Source organism: Phyllostomus discolor, chromosome 5 (genome assembly GCF_004126475.2).
Source record: "Phyllostomus discolor isolate MPI-MPIP mPhyDis1 chromosome 5, mPhyDis1.pri.v3, whole genome shotgun sequence".
NCBI classification, from domain to species: domain Eukaryota; kingdom Metazoa; phylum Chordata; class Mammalia; order Chiroptera; family Phyllostomidae; genus Phyllostomus; species Phyllostomus discolor.
In genome coordinates, this window is record NC_040907.2 from 81681491 (window position 1) to 81698349 (window position 16859).

A 16859-nucleotide genomic window follows, 5' to 3' on the forward strand; every position below is an offset into this window, starting at 1 on the left:
CCCGAGCTCTCAGACAGTGGACACCGGCACTCAGCCACTGCAGCCAATTTCTGCAATATAAGGGCAGTCAAGGGGAGTATTAAGGCTCCTGGAGATGAGGGTGGGGGTAAGATGACCAGAGCAGGATTTCAAAGCTCTCTTTCAACCTTTTCTCCTACTGCCACTGCTGCCTACTCTCCCTAGTACCCAGACTTCAGCCACCTACCTCCAACATGCACACAAATGAAGACAAGCTTCTGTCACCCAGTGACTACTTAAGGTTTTGTATGGTTATTACTGTTCTCAGTTTCTGGAATCCACTTTTCCCTCCATGCCTATGGTTTCTCCAGGATTGATTTTGGTGGCAGGAGCCTGCACTCTGTTCTAATTCCCTACCTCAGGAATAACCATAAAGTCCAAGGGAACCAAGATGCTGCCAGGCTCTCTGTCTTAGGTATGAATCTCCCATGATCATCCAAATAAGATGTCTTATGGGTTCTTTGACCCATCCATCACAGGAAACACAAACATGCAGAGATGGACTTGTTCATTTTTTTAAACTTTTCACTGAAAAAGAACATGCCTATGTAAAAGTGCGCAAGTCATTTTTCACAAACAGGACACACCCAAATAATATGCACCCAAATATAGACACTTGACAAGTAGACTTGGTAATTTTGATGCCATAAATTCTTATGCAAATCTCCCTTCTTGTGATTCTCACTGTTTCAGTGCTACAGAGTTTCACAAAATAAATGCAATCTTTTCTTATGCTTAAGCATTTGAAGTTAAATATTTGTCTCTCTATGCTTTTTCTTCCCATTTATATAATCTTACTTCTTCTAACCAATTTTGCCATGACAAGACGGTATTCCAGTGATGCAGTAAGGAGATACACAGGGCAGAAGGACTCATTTGGGTAAAAAAATATTTGGAGGCAGATGTTTAGGGACAGACAGTGACTCTCTGGTCTAGTTGGTAGCAATATAAGAAGAAAAACAGAAACACGATGGTGTCTGCCAGCAAGAGGAATCAAGTGCCCTTCTGCAGCATCATGAGGGAGTTTGGTGACCCTGGGCCTCCCAGGTAGGTGGGCGTGGGGTGGAGAGAAAGCAAGGAGCCAGCTGCTGTCCAGGCAGGTGTCTTTCTGGAGGCCTGATGTAAGACAATTGAAGCCCAAGAAACCAGGCAGATGTAATCAGAGCTGACAGTGGGGAGGTGGCAGCTCAGCTGAGGTGGAGCTTAGTAAGTGTTCCATCTGCTTCAAAGACACAACAGCCATTCATCTGTGGATTAAAAACAGAAACAAGTGACTGCAGTTCTCACCCAATAGCCCAGGAGAGGGGATAAAGCCTTATATGTTGGGGGAAACATGGATGAAATTTGCAGGATGGTGTACCAAATTCTCAATGTCAAAATATAATCTACAAAAGAAGGAACTCTTACCTTTTGTGACAGCATGGAAAGACGTAGGGATTATGATGCTAAACGAAATAAGGCAGTCAGTCAAAGAAAAATACCGTATGATCTCACTTATATGTGGAATCTAATAAACAAAATAAAATAATGAACAAAATAGAAATAGAGGCATGGATATATGGAAGAGACTAGCAGCTGTCAGAGGGGAGGAGGAAGGGATGACTTGATCAAAGAAGGTGAAGGGATTAGCCTAAGAACCTATGCAGAACTCAAAGATCCAGGCAACAGTGTGGTGATGGCCAGAGGGAAGAGGGGTGGGGCTGGGTGGAGGTAGGCAAAGGGAGGGAACTGGGGACAGCTGTAATAGTGTAAACAATTATATATAAAAAAAGAAACACAAAAAGAAAAACACACACTGTCTAAAAGCTTGTGTGGGCAATATGTGGCCAGACTTGGGGCCTCCAGCCAAAACCTGGGCCCTGCAGTAGGGCCCTGGGGCCACTGGAAGGGACTGGCCAAGTGGGTGTGCAATGTGAACGTATTAAGCCAGGGACCTGTCCTCCTGGCCTTTCTATGCATGGGCTTAAAAAGGAGAGCAGAAGTTATCTGCTCCCCAAGCATCTTAGGAAAATCAAGTCCATCTTCTTTTTCTTCTCCTCTTCTTCCTTCCTTTTAAAATACTGGATCAATTTAATACAAGATATAAAAACAGGGAGAAATTAGTCTTCTAAGTTGTGTGTTCCCAATTACCCATTCTATTTGTGGAGATGTTTGATATGTTCCTTTTTATACTCTTTCTCCTTAAATTTAATTGTTGTTCTTTCTACGTGCAGGGAATAACTGAAAATAATAGTGATGGGATTATTCTCTTCCACATAGAGAAAATACCCTGTGTTTGCTAGTACATCATGTGTTCATAGCATATACTTCTGGCCTTCGGTCTCCTGAGCTATAGCCACTTTCGCTCAGAAGGAACTCATCCACTTCCCATCACCACATGCTTACTTGCTGCTTGTGGCTGTTTTCTCCTAGCATGCCACAGCCAGACCAGACAGTTTCAAGTGTCACAGGTATTGGCTATCAAGTATCCAAAAAGACTCAGAAAAAAATTGCTGGTTAAACAAAGTTAGTTTTTTGTTTAATCATTTGTTTGTTTTTTACTTATTGCAAGAAAACAAATATCACTTTGATAGAATCTAGTAGCATCTCAGAAGGGAGAGATCAGTGGTGGATTATTTAAGGTTTTAGAACACAGGTGGCAAACACAAGGCCCATGGGCCGAATCTGATAAAAACCGTGTTTTTATCCAGCCCAGCACCTTGATTCTACCTGGTGGAGACACTGAGCTCCTTGCCCCTGGTTAAGGAGTAGTTACATTTATACAGCCCTAAAATTACATTCTGCCCTTTGAAGGCCACCTCGAGGCTGATGTGGCACCCCAGGGGAAATGAGTCTGATACCCCTGCTTTAGAGCCTGTGCTGGGTGATTTTATGATGGGACTTGTAAGGCTGAGAACTGGTTGGGATTGGGCAAAATTTATGACAATAGCTGTGCATTGGTAGGCAAACAGAGGTGAGAATCTGAAAGTGAGTTTTGATGAATGACCTGTGAATTTTCCTAAATTAGCTATTTTAGTGGTTTTGCAGTCTAATTTTTCAGTAGCAAGTATTTAATGGAGTAAGTAATAGCTAAGTTATTTTTGCCCAGGCCCAGCATTGTTTGGCTCAAAACCAGGAAACTGTTCTTTATCCCAGGATAGTTTAGCACAAGAACAGGAAAGTATGTTAATTTTGGTCCTTATGGGTTTGTAAAATTTGCTGATGCTACAATTTATACATGCAGAGAAAATACAGTTTTAATATTTTGCTTATAACTGATCTGCTCTCTGGGTGAGCTGGTTAGTGGGGAAATAACAACCAAGTCCGTGATGTGGGCATTTGAATGGCCTTTTATCTAACACTCAGCCTCTAAGTAGAAATGCCCAATCTCTCCCATTTTTCACACTTCCACTCCTCTTCAAGACTGTGTCTGGACATGTAAGGAAAGGATGTGACTTGTGTGTTTTCTCAGACAGCTCAAAGTTTTCTGGTTCCTGTGGCCTCTGGGACAATGACCCTTGGCCTCCTCTTCTCTCTACCCTGCTAGACTTTACAACTAAGCTAGATGGGCCAGGATAGCACTTGTTCTGATCCTCTTACTTGGTTCAGGCTTGGTGGTTCTCTCTGGGTGAACTCATCTCCTCTCAGTATCAGCCATTCATGACATATAACTCTTATTTTTCATGCTGTGTCCTAGTCTATTGGGGTTGCCATATCAAAATACCATAGATTGGATGTCTTATAAACAACAGAAACTTATTTCTTACAGCTCTGGAGGTTGAAAGTCCAAAATCAGGGCGTCAACGTAGTTGGATTCTCATGAAAGCCCTCTCCTGGGATGCAGACAGCAGACTTCTCACTGTGTCCTCAAGGCAGGGAAGGGGCAAGGGATCTCAGTGGGGTCTTTTTTATATGGGCTCCACCCTCATGACCTAAGCATCCCTCAAAGGCCTCACCAGCTAATACCTTTGCATTGTCCATTAGGATCTAAACATATGCATTTTAGGGGGCTACCAACATTCAGATCAAGGCACTATGCCACAGGGGTCCCAGGATACAACCGGCTCTACTGTAAGCACCTCTGTTGTGGGATAAAAGACCAACCAAATGAGAAAAGCAAAGACTATTTATTCTGAGCTTGCTATAGCAAGAGAGCCAAACACTATCACTTGCATTTTGGCAGAGACTCAAAGACAGGCAGGGGAGTGGGAAAGCTTTATAGTGGAAAGAAGGAAAGGCTTCAGGAGTGTCCTGACTGGAGGAGGCTATTGGCATGAAGAAGCTGCAGGCAGCTAACTGAAGGTGGGGCTTGCTAATGTGATTAGTTAGAGGTGCATACTTAGATTTCTCGGTTGGTTTTAAGTTGGAAACAGACAAAAATTAGAGAAACTGTCAGTAATTAATCAAGGCTTGGCCATTTGGGGCTGATTGTCACGGAAGTTATTGTTTAGCTTCCGGGGTTGTCACTAGAGATAGCAATCTAGCTTTCTGCAAGACTGACTTATAGTAGGCTGTCTTTTGAGGCTGATTATTATGGATAAGGGGTTGATTTTGTGTGCAGACCGCTGCAGATGGAGTAGTTCTCTACAGATTACAGAGTTCTATTTTTAAGTATGCTCTGACCATTGACTATTTGTACACTCTGTCTCTCACTATGGGCTCACATAAGCTCCCCAAAATGCAAACTTGAGCCTGTCTTCAACCCCATCCTATCCCCTTCACAAGGCTGGACTCTCCTATTTCCTCTCAGTGCCCCTTGGCCCTTGGTGTATGCATCAGCTCCTTTTGAATATTCCTAAATCAGCTCCTGCCCTCCACTCTTGTCATCCTTCTCATCATCTCCTGGGACAAGAAGGGCATGGCTTTCCCGCCTTCCCTTATGGCATCTCCTCCTTCCATAATGTAGCAAGCCTCAAGGCCTATGTGAATAACTTTTTATAACTTTCCAGAGGAATAACTTTTCTACGTGCAGGAGAACTCTTAAGATCCTGAGATCCTGCGTGATCCTGGTGCTTAATAGTCCCAAAAAGGAAATGATGTCAGAAAAAAAATGGTCTTCTTGCAAGACTATTAGCTTGCTTCAAATCTGATTTTGAATATCAAAAGCTGACTATCAATTCTTCTTTTTCTTTTTGCATACCATGTGTGACCTACACACAGACCTCTGGGCAAATGACCCTGGGACCAATTAGGAGGAAGGATCTATACTTGCATACTGAAAGAAAAAAATTACATTAATATTTTTTCAAAATATGGCTCCCATTACAGAAGGCATTCTTCTTTATGTTCCTATAGAATTCTTTTGTTCTGCTTGCTTCCAATGGCTTTCGGGGGGAGAACAGAGGTTAATAGGGAGAAATGAAGCTATCTCTTAGAGGCTGGTTTAGAAGTGATCTCTTCCTCTTCATTTTAAGTTCAGAGATATAAAGTATCTTTTATCTTCTCAGTACAGGGCTCCATTTTCTCCAAAGGGTCTCCACTGGCATTTATATTTCTTCCCCATTATTTTAGCTCCCCACCCCCACTTGCTTGAATCTTAATGGAAAATAGATTTGCAACCCACCACGTTTAAGAATCCTGTTCTTAGGGCTCCCCACTTAGCTCCCCTTTACTGCAAGCTCTCTTTAAAGCTTGTGTGCACATGTGTGCATATAATAATGGGCCCTCTATCCCTTCCTTGTCTTGATCACTCTTACAGACTGCATGTAAGAATAGTTTTATATCTGACTTCGGCTGTTACTTCATTCCCTCTAGTTCTAACCCATTATTTTACATTTTCATAGGCTCATTATGACTCATTGGGCAGCCAAAAAAACATAATGAGTCCAAGATGATTGCACATGGCAGTGCTCCACAAATAGATATTAAACAGCTCATGAAATCTATAAATGTCCTTACTATCCTGGGTGCATTATAAAGCTATGAATCAATAACTTGGCAAGTTTTTTTATCCTCTCTAAAAATTTAGCTTTTTGGACTTTTTTTTTCTGGAAATGGAAGCTATGTACATATTTGGAAAAGAAAGCTGAGAGAGACAGACACAGAGAGAGAGAATACAAAGAAGAAAAAAGCAGAAATTATTTTAGTAGTATAAATACTCTTTGTGCTTTTTTCTCACAGGTTTTTTGATAGTTGTCCACATAAAGAATAAACAATGGTAGGCACAAAATACAACTCAAAAAGTATTGATTGAGAAAATAAGTTTTATGACTATTTTGTATTGAATTTACACATATTGGTTTTGATAATAACCTTTATTGGATATTTGTTCTGTGCCTGGAACAATGTATGCATCCACTCATTAATTCTTAAATATGAGAAAGGAACTGATATTATCCCCATTAGCTGAGTAATAAAAACAGAAGCCACTGAAGAAAGAGCAATATACAAGCTAAATGTTTGATAGAAGCCCATAATCAGAGGGAATTCACTAGCACACTGAAAAAAATGAATGGAGAGTGAGTTGAATTTGGATTCCCCTTTAGGATTTCCTCTGTTGGCAAAATTATTCCACTGTTTATCAACTCATCTCACCCCCAAAACCTGGGAATCATTCTAGACTGACTGCCATAAGCAGTTCCCCACCAAATTCTCACTATTCCTCCACAGTTCTCATATACACCCACCCAAATCCCCCCACTACAGACAAATACCACATTGTCATTGATTCTTGACTTGGCCATTGAATAAACTCTCCAACCAATCTTCTGGCTTTTCTCCTGCTTTCTTCCTATTGCTCACCAGAGGAATCTTCCAAAGTACAAACCTAATCATGTTAGTCTTGTGCTTAAGATAGTCTTTCAATATATTTCATTGTCTTAGGGTAGAATCCAAACTCACTAACATATAAACAAAATTCCTAAAGAGGCATGCACAAGACTTGATTCAGGTGAAACAGTTCGCCAATCAGGGAAATGCTCCCTACAGTGGGGACTGAAAGTGTGCTCCACTGAGACAAAGGGGAGGTCACCTATTAAATAAAAAGTTCCTGCCCAGGGTCCCAATTAGATCCATTTTATGTAAATGAGTTCTCCAAATTCATACTGTTCTGATTGGTCTGAATTGTACAGTCTAATTGATTGGTATTAACACATTCTGATTGGTTGTTACAGAGCAGCTCCAGTTGGATAGGGCAGGTCTCAGTCTATTGGTCTAAAGATGAAATCAGGGTTTCCCTTCAGTGGTTGACTCAGATGGGATAAATGAGCAGGGCAGTGCGAGACGGCAAGTTCAGTCTGAGGTTCTTCCTGGTATACAAAGTACATGAGCAGCTCCTGCCAGCAAATGGCTGCTAGACTCTAGACTCTTATTATTCATCAAATTTGGGCCCTCAGTTGACCATGGGGAGTCTATCTAGCAGAAAAATTCTTTCTCAGATTAATACCAAATGAATCTTTCTTCTTAGGGTCCACAAACATGACATACAGAATGCTTCATAATCTTGCTCTTTCCTCCCCCTCCAGCTTCATCACTTATCATCCCCTCTCCTCATCAGTTCTTCTCCCCAGTCATCTTGAATATTACACCTGTTACCAAACAGGGAACCTGGCCCTGAGTGGGTCTGCCTAGGGCCAGCTGGTAGTGTATAAGTTCTTAACTGCGTGTAGGAAAGATTTCACAACACGAGTCCAAGGGCCTATGAGGGTGTGTTTATTAAAGATGGGGACAATGAAACAAAGAAGAAGGCTTACACATAGAAGAGGCAACAGGAGAGCTTAGTCTGGGCTGTGTTAGCTCACTGGGAAGTGAGAACAGGGGGCTTTGGGGACAGGTTCAGGGGGGTTAGCTTGGGATGAGCTGCTGCTGCCCATTGCTCCCCTGGTTGCAAGTGTCATGGGGACCCTTAGAGTTTAGGATCCCTGTGGGGGAAGAAGTAGAGGGAAGCAGAGGGAGAAGGGAAAGGTGCAGGTATGCTCCTCAGAGGGAGAACACATACTTAGTACTTTGCTTTGAGGCTTTTATTTCTCTCTTGCAGGCAGGAATCTTAGGGGAGGTCTCAAGGGAGGATTTCAGCAGAATATTCATCAGTTCTCCATGTGTTCCTTTTCAGTGTGGTTTCCACTGATTGGTCAGTGCCAGGGCAGGGAGTCCTTAGTCATTGCAACTGGTTCTGGCATTGCCCACCTGGTTATGCTGCTTTTCTGGGTCTAGAGCTGAAATACAACTAAGGCCTAGGTGTTACATCTAGGGAGGTGATCTTCTGTATCTGGCTGTTAAATTGCTCTGCCAGTTTAGTTTGTTCAGCTATCTGTCTCAGTTTCCCTATTCTACTGGTTCTGGCTTTCCAGCCCGTCTTACACCTTACCCCAGAAAACCCTCATGTCTCTGAACAACCACATTTTACTCTCTTAAATTTTCTCTCCCTTCTCATCACTTGTTTAGTGGACTACTTGCAAGACATCTTTCAAGGCTTAGCTTTGTTTTTCTCTGGGAAACTTTTTTTTGTTCTTCTGTCCTGCCCTTTCCCCCTCTTCATCTCACTATTCCCCCAACTACCTCTGATGTACACACATCTCAAAAATGGGTTTTATGCCTATATTAGCCAGGGTCCCAACAGGAAACAGATGGCACCCTCTGATCAGTCTAAATTTGAAGAGAATTTATTTATAAGGGACTACTTACGAAATTGTTGGTGGATGTAAGTGGAACCACAGGAACTGATGTAGAAACTAGGCCAGTAGCAACCAGAGAGCTGCCACCACCTCTGGGTCAGAAGGGAGGAGGTAAGGGAGAGAGTAGGTCAGTTCAGGATGAGAATGACTTTTAATTCAGTTATCCTACCAGTGAGGATATTTATTTAATAGCCTAACCTCACATCCTCTCTCCCTCTAATCCCCTGAAGTGGTCTTTAAGGAGCCGTTGTCGGTATAGACCACCCTCCCAGGGAAGAACAAAAGATAGCATAGAGGAGAAAAGACTTTTCCCTCATCCTTTCAAATTCTGTGGCTGGAACTGAGAATTACACTGACAGCAGTCTGATTAATAGGAGAAAAGCATGCAAATTTTATTTCATGTTAGTACTTAACATGATACAGGAGCTTTCATAGAAAAGAAATGAAGACCACAAGAAGTATATAGACTTGAGAACTTACATAATATTTCCACAAAGAACAATAAATTGAGGATATGAGACAATATAAGGATAAAAGGATCTGGGCTGGGGTGGTGAATTATGGGAAAGTAACCAGGAAATATATGGGGGAAACAAATGGAAGAAAAGGGATATTTTAGTAGGTTTGCTTGTACAGATTCATTTTGGTGTAATTGCACCATTTTGGGTGTTGAGCATTCACTGCCTTCTTGTATAGGGAGGACACCCTTCTCATGGGAAATTTGTGTCCTACTTTTAAAGTAGAAAGGGAAAGACATGAAGGCCCTCCCTATAGCTACTACTCCTCCTCAAGTGCTTTCAGCTGAAAACAATTGATAGGCCAAAGTGACATATTTTGGGGTGGCATGCTCTGATCCTCTTCAGTGAAGAAGCATCAGGAGGGATCAGGAGGGACACAGTGTCCTTTCTGTGCGCCCCACAGCCTCTCATGTACACCTCTAGATCCCACGCCTCCTGCTGAACTCACTGTTTAACTGCTTGACTCTAGTGAGTCTGTTGGCTACTTGGAAGAGTTGCGACTTTCATCTTTTCCCCAGCGCTTACCACAGAACTGGCAAGTGATATACATTTGATAAGAATTCTCTGAAATGAAGGAACAAAATTTTGAATATGTACAGTGCCAGAAGTGTTTGAGACCTTAGGGATAATTTAGTCCACTCTTCTTATTTCAAAGATTAAGAAAAATAAAAGGAAATAATAAAATAAAATTAATTTGACAAAAAACAAAAAAAAAGAAGAAAAAAGAGAAAACCCAGAGGTAAATGGACTTGTCCAAGGGTTACAGCTAATAAGTAGTAAATTCAAGACCAAACCCTAGTTCTTCTGATTTCCAGTCTTCCTCTCCTACTTAATTTTAAATGCAATCTCAGGTTATTCATTGGAAAGAGAATTCACATGAGTTTCCAATAAAACCAAGAGCCTAATATTTTGACAAGAAAAAGACAATGAGATAGGTTGATCTGCCTGCTTTGAGCCCTTTGCCAAAAGGTATCACTGAGTTTCCTGGATAATCAACACTTTTAAACCTAGCAAAATTCCAGCAGCTAAAGTAATAAAATGAAGCAGGGCTCCAGAATAACATGTTTACACAAACCACCTAGGGGGTGGGATGTAAGGATGGTTTTGCTTTAGTATCCTATTAGCACATTACCTTTAGTTTCCACAGCCTTCCTTGGTTCCAAACCTACAAGTGGTGATGATGGGTGGAAGGGAGACTGGGTAAGACGTTCCTTAGTTGGGAAGCAAAGCTGTTACTGCCTCCTCACTTGATGATTCAGTGATTGGCTGTTGCTGCTGCTGCTGCTACTGCCGCTGATGTTTTCTTCCTGGGAAAAGCAGCCATTGCTTTGGAAGTGATCACATGCCAGGAGCAAAAGATTAGAGCATTACTATACTGGATTAGAATTGTTTATTTATCTGCCCTCAGGGAACTGTGTGCTCTTTGAAAGCAGAGGTCATGTCTTTTGTCTGGGCAACCCCAGGCCTTAATCAAGTATCTGATGTATAGTAGGTGTCCAATGAAAGAAGAAAATGTTGGGTGGACTTAAGGACATAGATCCTAACACCTGACATTCTTCTTAGTAGTCCTATGTCTCCTCACATCTCTAACAGAGGTGATTTTATCACTGTGATGTGGCTGATGTCATGAACCAGGAAAATCATGTGCTTGAAACTCTGTGTGATGTGAACTATAAAGGTTGGATACAGCTTACTTTTCCAGAAGCCATTGGATAGTTGTAAAATTTTGGACAAGTTAAACCACCTGTATGAACCTCAGTGTAGAAGGAAGCATTTAGAAATGATGGTTTGTGCAATGTCTTTTTTCTCACTGAAATTCCCTTAAATTTTTCTGCTATCAAATGGTTCAGTTTTTGTCTTTGGCAGGGTAGAAGCCAGTCTATAAAGCTTCCACTAAAAAGGATGAAAGGTGAACTATGGATTTATGATCATAACCAGTTTCATGACTGTCAAAAGAAAAACAACACGGATTATTTTTTTACTTTCTCAGAGGACAGGCAATGTTTGAAAATTATCTTCCCTCTTACATTTTCAAAAAGAAAAAGTGGAAAAGCTGTCACATTCTGTGCATAACTTTTCTACTTATAGACAGAATTTTTAATGCATTCTTTTTTCTGGAGGTGTAAGGGCAAATTCCCATAGCAAGAGTGTGGAAGTCAGGGGAATGTGGGAAAATGCAAGTGTGACTGTGGGATTACACTTAATTCATTAAAATGTGCAGTTTATAAAAACCATTTTGCCAAAAATGAGCTTTGTGGGAAGGAGAAGGCAGCAGGGATATGGATGTGGGAGGGTAAAGAGAGGAGTAAGAAAAGCCCAGAAAGAAGGAAATCATATTGGTTGCTAAATGTTGAATCCCACATAAGAATGTGTCATGAGCCAGTTCAAGGAAATTAAAATGTAAATCGAGGGAGTACAAACCTATTAGGCATAGATACTATGTATTGGTATTATTATTGTTGTTTCATTTTTATACTAATTGTGAATATTCTCCAATGACTTAAGAAAGCTTGGGGAAATTTCTTTAGAGTTATCCTCCCTTCTGATTTTTATCTTTTCTCAAATGAAATGACAGTAATATAATAACATTTTACTTTATTCCTTTCTGCCAGCACTGTGAATTATTTCAGAAATCAACTGTATTAGTTAGGGAAATCATAGCTGCTATAACAAATAAACCTAAACTCTGTGACTTAATACAACAGAAGTTTGTTTCTCATTTGCAGAACTGTCCAATGCAGGTGTTCCTGGTGGGGACACAACTTTCCTTGATGAGGTAACTCAAGCATTGGGGTGCTTCACATCTCACAGCTTTGCTCTCTCACAGGAACTGGAAGTTCTTGGTATCTAAACATAGAAAGAGAAAATGAGAATGGAGAAGATATACCTTCTCCTTAATTGCCTTGGCTCAGAGTGACAAATACTAATTTTGTACATATTCTATTGGCCCAACCCAGATACAAGTTGGTGTTGGAAATAGAGCCTCTGATGGAATAGCTCTTGCCAGCAACAGCATTTTACTTGGTAAGGAGGAGCATGAATTTTGACAAACAACTATTGCTGCTTTACCCACTTATCTTCATCACTGTTAGACTTTAAGAAAAATGGCAGCACTTCCTTGTCTGTGGAGTGTAAATTTTTCTCTAAAGGTCTTTAAAGAAACCTCAATACATCTCTTTTGTGAAACCCATGAGGGAAGTTCCCACATGGGCACTGCCAGCATCATCACACATGTCTCTAGGCTTTCCTCCATCCTTCTCCTCTGTTTGGAATTTACTTTCCTTCAGGTACCAGTGCTCTACCCCTCTGATTTCTTCTTGCACTTATTATGCCTCTGTTTGTTCTTATCTCAGGGGTCTCCTTTCTCAGAGATATTTCTTTGAAAAGCTTTGTCTCTATCAAAGGCATTCCACACATTCCCAAACTAGTGGGGCAATAACTTTAAGATATCTCTTGATGTTCAGAGTGCCAAATCATACATAGGATATCCCTGACTGCATCTACAGTCGCCAGCAACGAAAGGGTTTTTCTTCTTCTCACATAAGTCAGAGAATGTTAGTCAACTCACTTTTTAGAGGTACAGAAACTGAGGTCCAGAGGGGTTAGTAGAAACTTACCAGAAGTCTCACAACTAGTTTGTGAAGAATGAGGCTTAGGATTCATGAATCCTGTTGAGGCAAGGTAGAAAGAAGTTAAGGAAAGCTCCCGACAATGGGGAAGTAGGAGTGGACATCACAGGCTGATAAGCCACTAGATCCCTCACCAGAGCCCCTACCTCCATGCAGGATCAAAGGGAAACAGTTTATTGCAGTGAACTCCTGTGATGGCCACAAAAAAACAACAAGAACTATCTAAAACCAAGATGAATGAAAAATTTACCAGAGAACAACCCCAAAGCTCATTATACCATCAGTGTAATGAAAACTGACACCACAAGTAGAAGGGGGACACAGCCCTAACCAGGTACCTCAGTTGATTGGAGCATCATCCTATAGCAGAAGCTTGCAGGTTTGATCCTGGTCAGGGTATATACCTAGGTTAAGGGTTCAGTCCCCAGTCTGGGCACACACAGGAGGCAACCAATGGGTGTTTCCCTCTCACATTGATATTTCTCTCTCTTTTCCTCTCCCCCTTTCTTTCTCTCTATGAAAGCAATAAAAATGTCTTTTAGTAAGTATTAAAAAATAACAAAAATAATTTTAAAAATACATTTGTACATATACTATGTGTGATTCTTTTGATTATCCTTACATTTCCCTTTTCTATTTGAAACTTTTCACTTCTCGGAACTAGGAATATTATTTTAGGTTCCCACAGATTTTCATTAGGGTGTGGTATTTGGTTGTTCCTTTAAAAAAAAACAACAAGTACTGACATAAATTTATAAGAGTATCAGAAAAGCCTAGAAATAAATTTATCAAATATATACAAGGTGTCAAAGTCAGAAAACCTAAATATTATTGAAATTAAAGAAGACATAAATATTTTTTTAAATACATCACATTCATGAATGGGAAGGTTTATCTCTGTAAATAAGTAAAATCTCTCCAAATTGATTTATAGAGTAAGCCACTCCAAGTCCCAGGAAGTTGTTTTGAGGAAATTGTCAAATTGATTATAAAATTTATATGAAAATGAAGTTTCAGGAATAATAGAGTCAATCTGGAAGAAAGATAAAGTGAGAAGATATCATGGCTTGCTATAAAAGTGCACCAACTTAAACAGAGTAGCATTGGTCATGGCTAGAAAAATGGACCAATCAGTTAAAATAGAAAATTCAGAAACAGATCCATTCATATACATATATTTGATATATGACACTTCAGAGCCCTGGGGAAAGGACAATCTTTTCATTACTTGGTACTTATTTAATTGAACATGCATATAGAAAAAACTAATCTTGGTCTGTACCACATACCATACAGAAATGCCAATAGCAAATGTGAAAGGCAAAATAATAAAATTTCTAGAAGAGGGTTTGGCCATTTTTTTTCTGTGAAGAGCCAGATGGTAAACATTTTGACCTTTGCAGGCCATACTATCTGACATTACAAAGAACAAAAACAATAATAGAAAATATGTATAAAAGTGCGAATGACTGTGTTCTAATAAAACTTTATTTATAAAAACAGGATTGGACCACAGTCTGTAGTTTGCCAACCTCTGGCCTAGAAGATAACATTGGAAAATATATTTATGATCTTGTGTTAAAAAAAAGAAGATTCTTAAAAAGGCACAAAAAGTACTAATCATAAAGAAAAAAATACATTGTATTCCTTTAAATATGAGAACTTCCATTCATCAAAAGGTACCACTGAAAGAACCTAGAGAAAATCTACTGAGTGGGAGAAACTATTTATAACATATATGACTCATATCTAGAATATATAAGAACTGAAAATCAGTAAAAAAAGATAAATAACTAGATAACATACTTAGACACTTCACAAAAGAAGGTAGCCAGATCCACAATAAACATTTTGGAACATACTCAACCTCATTAGTCATCAGGGAAATGAAAATTAAAACCACAATGAGCTACTACCACATACCTACCAGACTGATCATAATTTAAAAGACTGATAGTACCAGATGTTAACAAGGATTTTCAGCATTCACACTGTGGGTGAAAGTGTAAATTGGCACACTCATTTTGGAAAACTCTTTGGCAAGTTTCTCTAAGACAAATGCATGAAAATTTTCTTTCTCAGCTACTTCACTACTAGGTTATGCCTCTGCAGAAATGTGTGCCTAAAGACATGGGCAAGAATGTTCATGGCAGAATTATTCATTATAGCCTCAAACTGTAAACAACCTAAAATATCCATTAAATGGATGGATAAGTACATTATGGCATATTTAGAGAATGAAGTACTATATAGCAATGAAAATAAATGAACTCTTATTGCAGACAAATACATGGAAATATTTCAAATATAATGTTAAGTAGAAGTAGCTAAATCTGAAAGCTTATATAATGTTTAATTCTATTTATATGTGTTTCAAACACAAATAAAACTAACCTATGGTGTTATGAGTCAGGATGGTGTTTATCTTTGGAGTAAAGAAAGGGGTGGATAATTGAAGGGAAAAAACAGCAGGGTATTTTTGGAGTTCTAATAATGTTCTATTCTTTGACCTGGTTGGTAGTTACATGGATATTTTCATCTGTGAAGGTCATTGTGCTATACCCCTTAATCTGTGTGTTTTTCTGTGTGTGCGCAATACTTCATTCAAAGGTTTTAAAAAATGTATTAGAGGGGGGAAAATCTAACAACAACCAACTACTTCTCTTCCAACTATGTGTTTCAGCCCCAAGAGTAGAGCAAGACACAGTAGTTGTGCAGATGCTTAAGTAAGATAGAAAAGAAGCTGCACAACAAAATATGACTTGGAAATACCCACACAGCAAAGGCCAAGATGCCTCCAATGTATTAAATTTAAAAAGTTATCTGGTCTAGTAACTGCCACACAGAAAATAAAAATGTTTCTAGATACATCCAGAGGGATTCCCTCAGAATTATCAAGTCAAGTAAATGAGGTCATGAAGTCAGAACTGTCACACAACTTTATTCTTCTAGAAAGTGTCCCACATTAGTGTCCTTCTGTCCCACCACTATCCATGGTTACATCCTTATAGGAAGTGGTTTTACTGACTGGACAAGTGGTTCTCTATACCAGGTAACTTAGACTTAGTTTTCCCTAGAAACAGGACAGATTGGATATATTTGGGGCTCTGCTGTATTTTGTTTTTATTTTATTATTACTTTTTTAATCCTCACCCAAGCATATGTTTTACTGATTTAGAGAGAGAGAAACATTGATTGTTTGCCTCTTGTAAGTGCCCTGACTAGGACCATATCTATAACCCAGCTGTATGCCCCGACCGGGGATCAAACCACCAACCTTTTGGTGTTGGGACAATGCTCTGATCAGCTAAGTCACCTGGCCAGGGCTCTGTTGTATGTTAATATGCAGTAGCTGAGAACTCTATTTCTGAGTCCTGGAACTTTAATCTTCACAAGATAAAGGGAATTTTTATCCCCAGAGTAGAAGATTAATTATGCCATCTCCTTCTTATTTTTCTCTTCTAATCTTTAAAATCGTAGGAGATCTCTGCATGAAACTTCCTAAGTTCATTTCCTCTAGGTATTCCACAGCATGGAGAATCATATTGGTGTTGAGAACTTTTTTGATGCAGGAACAATTGCTGTTCTGTCAGTGTCCAGCGGAAGCCAGCCTGAGTACCCTGTTTTCATAAGCTTTGGAGGTTGAGAGAATGCCAACAGGATGACAAGCAGAAGCTTCAGACATGCCCCCTTTAGCACAGCTTCATCAAGAGCACAGGCTTCGGGATCAGAGAGATCTGAGCTCAAATATGAAGTCCAACAGTCACTAGATGCTTGACTCAGGGAAAAAATATTTAATTTCTCTTAGATTCAGTTTATTCAATTATAAAATAAAATAGTGTTTATTTTATAAAAGTTGTATATGTAAAACATAAGACAATCTATGTAACCTTCTAAGTACAATGACTAATAACAATAATACCTAAATAGCACTTACTATGTATGTGCTATATACATGTTAACTCATTTCCATGTAAAGAAAATCCTATGAGACAAGTCTTGTTAATATTGCCAGTTTATCAATGGGGAGGCATAGCACAGGAAGGTTAACTAACGTGCTTCAAAATGGGGGAGTGAGGACGCTGACCCAGGCAGTCTGGCCA

General features: G+C 39.7%; 1 long non-coding RNA gene across 1 annotated transcript; it reads right to left on the reverse strand.

The window, feature by feature from the left end:
* Positions 1–10947: 10947 nt before the first annotated feature.
* Positions 10948–13068, reverse strand: LOC118500718. The gene is made up of 2 exons (XR_004903296.1): positions 12745–13068; positions 10948–11974 (listed from the first exon to the last, which is right to left on the reverse strand). It is a non-coding gene; the product is annotated as an uncharacterized LOC118500718 (long non-coding RNA).
* Positions 13069–16859: the final 3791 nt, after the last annotated feature.